Genomic DNA, 8,168 nt, shown 5'->3' with positions numbered 1-8,168 from the left:
GTTAAGATTTTGTGTCAGTGCAGTCTGTGGGGATGTCACCGGGTCACACTGACCCGAGGAAGGCTGGGACGTGAGCGACAGGTCTGTCCAAGCAGGGAGCGACTCCAGCTACCGTCTGACCCCTCCATTGCCCCGCTGCACAGTTGCACCCCCGGTGATGATGGCCCTTCCTTCTGGGCAAGGGGAGAAACCCAGCCTAGTGGAACCCTGGAGGAGAATATAATCCCTTTTCCCTCAGGGATCACTTTTCTACAGAGTGGTGGGTGTTGTTCAAACATTGCAGAAGAATCCCTTTTTCTTTGCTTTCTCCATTTTTTTTTAACCAATTGTTGCAGAGGGTTTCTGACAAAATACATATTAATAGAATCATTGAATTATAGAATGGTTTGGGTTGGAAGGGACCTTCAAGCTCATCTTGTTCCAACCCCCTGCCATTGACAGGGACACTTTTCACTAAACCAGGATGCTCAAAGCCCCATTCAACCTGGCCTTGAACACTGCCAGGGATGGGGCAGCCACAGTTTCTCTGGGCAACCTGTATCAGGGCTTCACCACTCTCACAGGGAAGAATTTTTTTCCTAATATTCATACAAAATAACCAGTTTCCCATATTCAGACTGCAATTGTCAAAAATATGCTCTAAGAGATAGTGAGACTTCAAGTCCCCACTCCTGAGAAAATAGAGGATTTTTCACAAACTAAAGGTAAAGCCAAATTAAAGCTCCTGGAGGCAAGAACCACTTCCGACTGTTACAGTTTGCTGTGAGCAGCTCCTTCCTTATGCCAGGCCTCTGCACTTCAGGCCAGCAGGAAGCAGATAACTCACTAGGTGCTTTTTATTCTTTAATTGGTAGAAGTTCTTTGGTGCCATTTCCCCTCCTGCTGGGTGAGCAGTTTATGAATGAAGGTGGTTCTACTGCAAACACCTTGCAATTTGAACACTTCTCTGGATGGACAAAATCCCTCCAACTGCTGCACTACCGAAAGCCCTCCACAGAAATCTCACAGAAACTATTAAGTCCATGAGTGGCAAGGGGTAGCCTTATCCCCTTAAAGCTACAATGTACTGTAAATAATGTACAGAACCCAGCTTCTAAAATTACCACTACAGGATTGCTCATCTCGTCTTACGTTTCATCTGGATCCTGTGATCTTCCCACCTGCCAACATCCTGTTACCAGGAAAGCGGTGTATGTGAGGTTTGTGCAAATGGTCATGTACTTGCCTGAATTCTGGCACCGGCAAGGACATTCATGTGCCTTCCATGTTAACGTTACACCGCAATAAATACTGACATTGCCATAGAATCCGCAGCGTTCGTGCTGAGCACCACTCACCAAAAAAGAAAATCAATGCATGTCCTGGCTACACTTCTTGTTATCTTTCCCATGTCAGTGACTCCTGAGACAGAAAGAAAGACAGCATCAACAGGCAGGATTTTAAATATGGAATACCCCAAAGCACGAGCTCCATGTTTAGGCACTTAAGGGAAGACGCGTGATTTGCAGAGGGGCCGGGAGATGACTTATTTGGAGCTGTGAGACGCTGAGAACTTTTAAGAACCTGACCATAATTTAGGACTTCATCCTGCAGATTGAGTTCAGTGGAAGCTTTGGCATTCACTTCAAAGGGCATAAGATCAAGCCCTTATTTAGGGGCTCAAAATACAAAATTAGGAGCCTAAATTTAGGCATCCATTTTTTAATACCTTGACCCACGTTAGCAGTACCCTTCGTCTAATCCTTCTGTTTGACCTGGAAAGAGGGGAATGTCAGTAACTCTTTCCTGACTTAGGAGAAAGAACCTGTGGCTGACAAGGGGGAAATGCAGGAAACGAACTCCTCGCTCTTGGTTTATTTTATCTTCCCTCTCTCAGATCCCCAAAATAACAGCTGGGGCAATGTTAGCAGGGGAGCTCAGGCCCACTTTGAAACTGGAACAGGAAATGTGAGAAATGCAGGCGTTAAAAAACAAATGAAACAATATTTTCTTAGAATTACATCTCGTGGGCAAGTCTGGGGGGAATCTGGATTTGGATAACCTAAATTGGGAGAGAAGTCAGGGAAACAAAGAGTAACTTTAAACATTTTAGTGCCAGGGCTATTTCTTAACACACAGCTCACTCTCTGGTTTCAAATGTAGTCCCTCAGTGCTGAGCCTGGTGATCAGCACAAGGAAAACCAACGTCTTGTTCTAGCAGACATGATACAAAGGCCAGAATGAGGTGAGCTGTTGGGAGAAGCAGCCAGGTGAACGGATCCTAAATGTCCTGAGGTATTTCAGGTGCATCCTTCCCTGTAGGAAATCACAGGGACACAAGATGCAATAACCAGGCTATGGCCGAGTCGGCTTCAGCATGGTCACAAGACAGTGAATCAATTAACCTTATTATTGTGATTATTTTTGTGACGGTTGCACTAACAGGGAAGGGAGCAGCTGTAGGTATAACAAAAGGTTGCTCCTCTGAGATGCTTTGCCAACGCTCCCTCTACTGTGGTATAAATAGAATACATGCAGCGGGCAAGGGCAGCACTAGGCTTGTATCTGCAAGCATTAGAGATGCCCATGCACCACCCACTGGCAGTTTCACTTGCCTCTGTCACTCAGGAGTTTATCCAAAGATTTTCAGCTCCTGGAAAGAGAGAAAAATGCCCATGAAGATGCAGCACTGTCACTCACTGTCCTTTTGGGTTGATTTTGTACCCTGGGTGCTTCTCCCACAGGCAATAATTACAGCAGATGATGAGTTGCCCCCCCCCCCCCCCCCCCTTTCCTTACTCTCCATCCCTACTTTCCTCCTGTCTCTCACTGGATATTTGTATTTTCCTGTCTTTTTTTTTTTTTTGCAGCAAGCAGCAGAGGCAGTGACAAGTGAGTGGAGGGAACAGGACAGGTCCTCAGCCATCGGTAGGATTGTTTTCATCTACAGAGAGATCAAGAGACTCAAACAGCTTTCTTTATGCTGAAACTACATGTAATGTCACTGTAAGGATACAGACATCTTGACCCTGACTTAGATGTCCCCAGGTAATAGGGCTGGTAGGAATATACACACATGATTATTGTGATAGTATTTCATCTTACACTTACATCACAGTCCCTGGAGAAGCATGAGATGGGGGAGCCTTACATATTAAATCATTTCCTGAAGGGCAGAATTCGTTTGGGCTCATTTATTATCATTTGTCCCGGAGCTCGTATTTTGCACTGAGCATAGGGAGTGGGTGTTATTCATGGCTATGGGTCTAAGAATCAAAGGCCAATTGCAGAAAAAGCTGTTCCATTGTTCGAGGTTGATTACTTGATGTTTGTGCCAGGTGCTGGACACGTGTTGCTTGCTGAAGGAGATATGATTTGATCTCAGATTTCAACATTTTGGTATCTACCAAACAAAAATAAAACTAAAGCGTGCGTATTCTTCCCCTGCAATGCAAATGGCCCTTAGCAATATTGACCTGAATAATAAGTAAACCTATACAACAATCAAATCAGAATTACATCAGTGACACAACAAATGAGTACGGTAACAGGGATACAGAAGTTGGACAGTCAACACATGCAGTCCTCTGCAAAGAGAAGCAAATGGGACTTCAATACAGGTGAATCTACAGAGCATCAATCCTGTGTGTGCCACAGGACAGGACCACAGAGTCCCTCCCAGCACCTCACACCACACTGCAGAGCTGTAGCAAAAGGACAAACATAACAAATGTAACATGCCACAGAAAGAGGGAAGTACACAAGGCTCTCTCCAAACCCTGGCAGCGGCAGACTGTGGTTTGCACCAGTGTCCCACACAACTATCAGAAGTTGTGAGCACCAAAGGGGAAGGTAGTAAACTCCAACCGGTGGTGTTTATCTGATCAAGGAAAAGCTCCCGTTACTCACAGATCTGACAGTCAGGATAAATGTTGGGGACATGGGGACAGGACCACAGATACACCATGTCACAAATCATGTCTTTTCTCTGGCCACTCACTCACCAGTGTTCCTCTAGAAGGAACCCAGAAGCCTCCTTCTCCTTCAAAGGTAGGAGGAACCCTTCCTACCTCTCTCCTGGAAGTGTGGGATTATTGCCACACAGGCATAGGTGTGTGCACCCGCAAGCACTGACCCATCCTCCTCTCAGATCTGCTTGGTGAGATTCAGAAGGCCGTCTGCAATGACTTGGGAGTTACAGATTTCTTAGGGTGAAAAGCTCGGGAGCAGTCACCAGCCAGCCATTTGTGGTTCCCCATCCCAGCGTACCAGAGGGGCATGAAATGTATACGCACCAAAGCAAAACTGTGCCTCTTCCCCAGCAGTTAGGGTCTGAGGTAGGCAACCTCCCCATCCCCAAGCACCACGTCCCCACAGGTGACTCTAGACTCCTTGCATCATTTCCTACTCCCCCCTCCTTCTCCACAAGTAACTTATGATCATCCCAGTCTTACCTCCATGAATGACCTGGGGCCGATCCTGCAGGCTCTAAACCCCAACCGAAGGATGCTCCAATCAAGTGTACAGCTGGATGCCAGTTGAATATTTTCATACTTATGCTAGATTAGTATCCAGTGTGTAAACCACAAACCATACATACAATTGTAAAGCTCCCATCTCAGAATTTTATTAGTGTTTGGCTCTACACTCCAAAATCATGGGGTTTAAAAAAAAACACCAAACCAACAGACTCAACAAATTGTTTGGGGTAAATGGAAATTTGATAACTCTTTTGAATCACAGTTTACACAAGATAGTATTTCAGTTTCATCAGGACCTTGAGTAGAGCATATTGAATACAGTTCAGTGAGCGAGTACATTGCGAGCACACTGGCTTGCTCAAGCAGGGGAGTTTTCTTAAATTCCTCCTGTCTCTGGACTCCATGGATGCTCACACACCTTGGTGGCTGTGTGCCCACAGCCACACCTTCACACCCCAAAAAAGGCTGGGCAATACTCCAACTAATAAAAGATCAGAACAAGGGCAAATAGGCTATTAGGAGGTTGCTAAATTTTTCAGCTCTCAGTCTCCTGGGGGAGTACTTCCCTGCTCTGGAGCTGAAATGCAGTTCATACTGCATCTCTCAAGAAAATAATTTGAGAGAGAGCTCTCCTCATCCTTGGCCAATCTCATCAGCCTCTTCCTTGTTAACTGTAATTTCACAAATTCCTTTTTCCTCTCAGCATTTCAAAACTGAGTTCTTAGGGCAAAACTTGGAGGAAGGAACTTCGGTCCAAACAACTTCAGCTTGAGACAACACTTCGCTAGTGTCAGTTCTGGGAAAATTTCATTTACACCAGTAGCACGAAAAGTAGCCAAGGCTTAAAATGCCTGAGATGCCAGAAATGCCCCCTTTCTTCCAAATGTGATATTCATAAATAAAGCTACTTTTGAAGAAGATTGGCAAAATCTGAATTGGGTAATAGGTTTTCTGATGTCACCAATTCACAGAAAGGTCAGTGTTAAAAGCCCAGATGATCTAAAACAACCCGTAGGGGCAGCTACTCATACAAGTGCCGTCCATCAACAAAATTAAAGTTCAAACATATGATCAGTTTCATCACTTCCAGCATATTTTCTGCTCACCTAAGAAGAAGTGGGTTGTTGTTTTTATTTTCTGGAACTAAGCTATGGGTCAAAGAGCTTAGCTTCTGACATCCATAGTTTTACAGAGAAGTTGCTTTTCAATATCGTCTGTATTCCCATATACGTTATTTGTCTCCCCAAAGAGCAATATTAACTCTTCCAAAGCAAGATGGACAGAGGAAGACATGTGAGTTTGCAAATCATCAGTGAAACTACCATCCCTATCCCGGTAGCAAAAAATTATAGTGAAGGTTTGCCCCATCCCCTTCCTGAACATTTCCCAAGGTTTACAATAAGAGGGGAGCAGCATCTAATCCACTCACATCTTATCCATCTGTATTACGTTTCAGGACAGCACAGGACCACCAGGACAGTGCCCCAGACCTGCACAGGGCAATGTTCTCTTACCATTACAGTGTGAGGCAGCAGCACTCGGAAACAGCAAGCTGTTTTCCGAGCAAAGGAAAATACGCAGTCCGTGCTCCAAAAAAAACTTGCTCTGAAGTACTTAGCAGCTTGTTTTCCCTGAAAGTGAGCCATAAAACAATCTTACAGCAATGCATTTATATCTGAATAGCCTATGTCCAGAGCCAACCAGTTTGCAAATGCAAGAAAAGCAGGCGGAGTTGGAATAAAGCCCCCCTTACCCTTTAGAAATAATGCCATTTCTTTCCATTTTCCTTTCATTTACCCCCCGTAAGTTTCAAAAGCCCCAAAACACCCTCTCTACCCTGGAGTAAACATGCCACTTTACTTTTTAATTCTCCTAACCCTGATGCTTGGATGGCAAAAAGCCCCTCCTTCCATTCAAAATACCTTAATGCCAACCTTTTTGGGGGCTGGCTTATATGTCTCCGGGTTTCCGTGTGCAGTGCAGTGCTAGGACCCCAGGACACACCTGACATCGGGACAAGTGTTCTCTGAGGCAACACCCCAAGTACATGTCACTGGCTGGTGAAGAGGTCTGTTAGCAAAACAGCTTTTGCTTCACTCAACATCAGCCCAGTTAGGTGAAAAAACACGAGCTGAATCCCATTTTCAAAGAAAATGATTGCACAACCCAGTGCTATCTGTGAAAACAAATCATTAAGCAAACGAAGCCAGGCAGCAGACTCAATGCAACAACAAATGTACTTCATGCAGTGCCATGCCTGCCTAGCTAGCCCTGCTCTGGATACTAGCTGCCCACTTTCACCCTTGCACACTGACATATTGCACTGCATTTCACTTGGCGAGTCTGCTTTGATCCTCTAGTGCTCAGCAGAGGGACCCTATGAAGTTCTGCTGAAGCAGTATTTGGGCCTGTGATTTAGCTGGACTTTTCTGTTTGAAGGGAAGGTGGCTTTGCAGTTGTTGAAGGGAAGAGGTGATTTGTTCTTACTTCAGGATTTTCACTGATGAACACATCTGCTGTTTGTGTACCCATGTTGCTACCCTGCCTGGGACTGAGGATAGGTCTGGACAAAGAACGCATGGTGAGGAAATGATGCAGAAGCTGCTAGAGGAGGTGCTGGTGGAAGGTCTATAGCTCATCACCCAAGGGATCATGCCTGGAGGATTCCATGGGAAGAGGACAACACATCAGTTCACAACATAACAGAGCACCTCTGACACATTAGAGACATTGAGAAACCCAGGGGCTACACCTCGGAGAATGAAGCAGTTGCCAAGGGTGTTGTCTTCTTTAATAATATGCATCCTTGATCCAGATGCAGACCATGTGCAGACTGGCCTCACTGCTGGACAGCATCCTATGGCACAGAGAGCTGAGGCCAGTGTCTGGGGACTCGTGCCAGGTTTCGGTCGAAAGTGCTTGCCTTTCATTTTACTCTGGACTGAGCAAGTCAGAATGGAGGAGCTGCATCTGCCAGTGCCGATTTCATCTGGTCAAATGTTTGGTGTACTAAGATGAGTCAAGATTCAGTAAGCAGCTGCTGATGTTGCCTGAGCTGGCTGCGTTTTTCTCCAATAATGTGCACATGCGCTTCAGAGAGCGGCTATCGGGTCGGTCAGCAGCTCATCCTGGGAGGATCGTGCTGGTACTTCTCTTTTGGCATCCCGCCTGTACGTATCTGCCCACATGGGAGAACGAAGGTCTCTGATGGGGTCATCACTAGGGCAGGCCCTCAAAGCAGGAGCAATCATCTCCTCACTAAACATGGTCAGGTACAGAAGCCAGAAAAAAAAACAGGACATGGGCCACAGAGAGGTCCCTGCATGCTGATGGGTAACAGTTAGCTGGAGGCACTCAAGCACACAGCCGGAGCCAGCCAGCACAGCTGCTCTGTGCCATGTCATGAAGATGTCCAGTGCTCTGTCACTGCAGACACCCTGGGGACAACCATCTGCTGGCAAATGGGAAAAACTTATTCAGGGAGGTTTATTGCTGGCTGCTCCTGTCCTGAAGGCACCAAAGCATGTCCGATGCCAAAGCATTGCAGAATTAAGAGCAAAACAGCCATTTCATCCCAGGAGACTTGTGACTAGTGCAAATTTTACTCTGACCAGCACTGGTAGCACCTAGGCTGACACGGAAGGTGATCCCACAACAGCTAGCACACATGTGCAGGCAGAACAGAGGCAGAGTGGGGTAGGAGTGGTC

The sequence above is a fragment of the Pezoporus wallicus genome, unplaced genomic scaffold, assembly GCF_028554395.1.
Source record: "Pezoporus wallicus isolate ANWC-B61680 ecotype Strahan unplaced genomic scaffold, APGP_CSIRO_Pwel_v1 contig_5352, whole genome shotgun sequence".
In the NCBI taxonomy this organism is placed as follows: Eukaryota; Metazoa; Chordata; class Aves; order Psittaciformes; family Psittacidae; genus Pezoporus; species Pezoporus wallicus.
The sequence above is the reverse complement of the archived record's forward strand: the minus strand, read 5'-3'. Positions refer to the sequence as shown.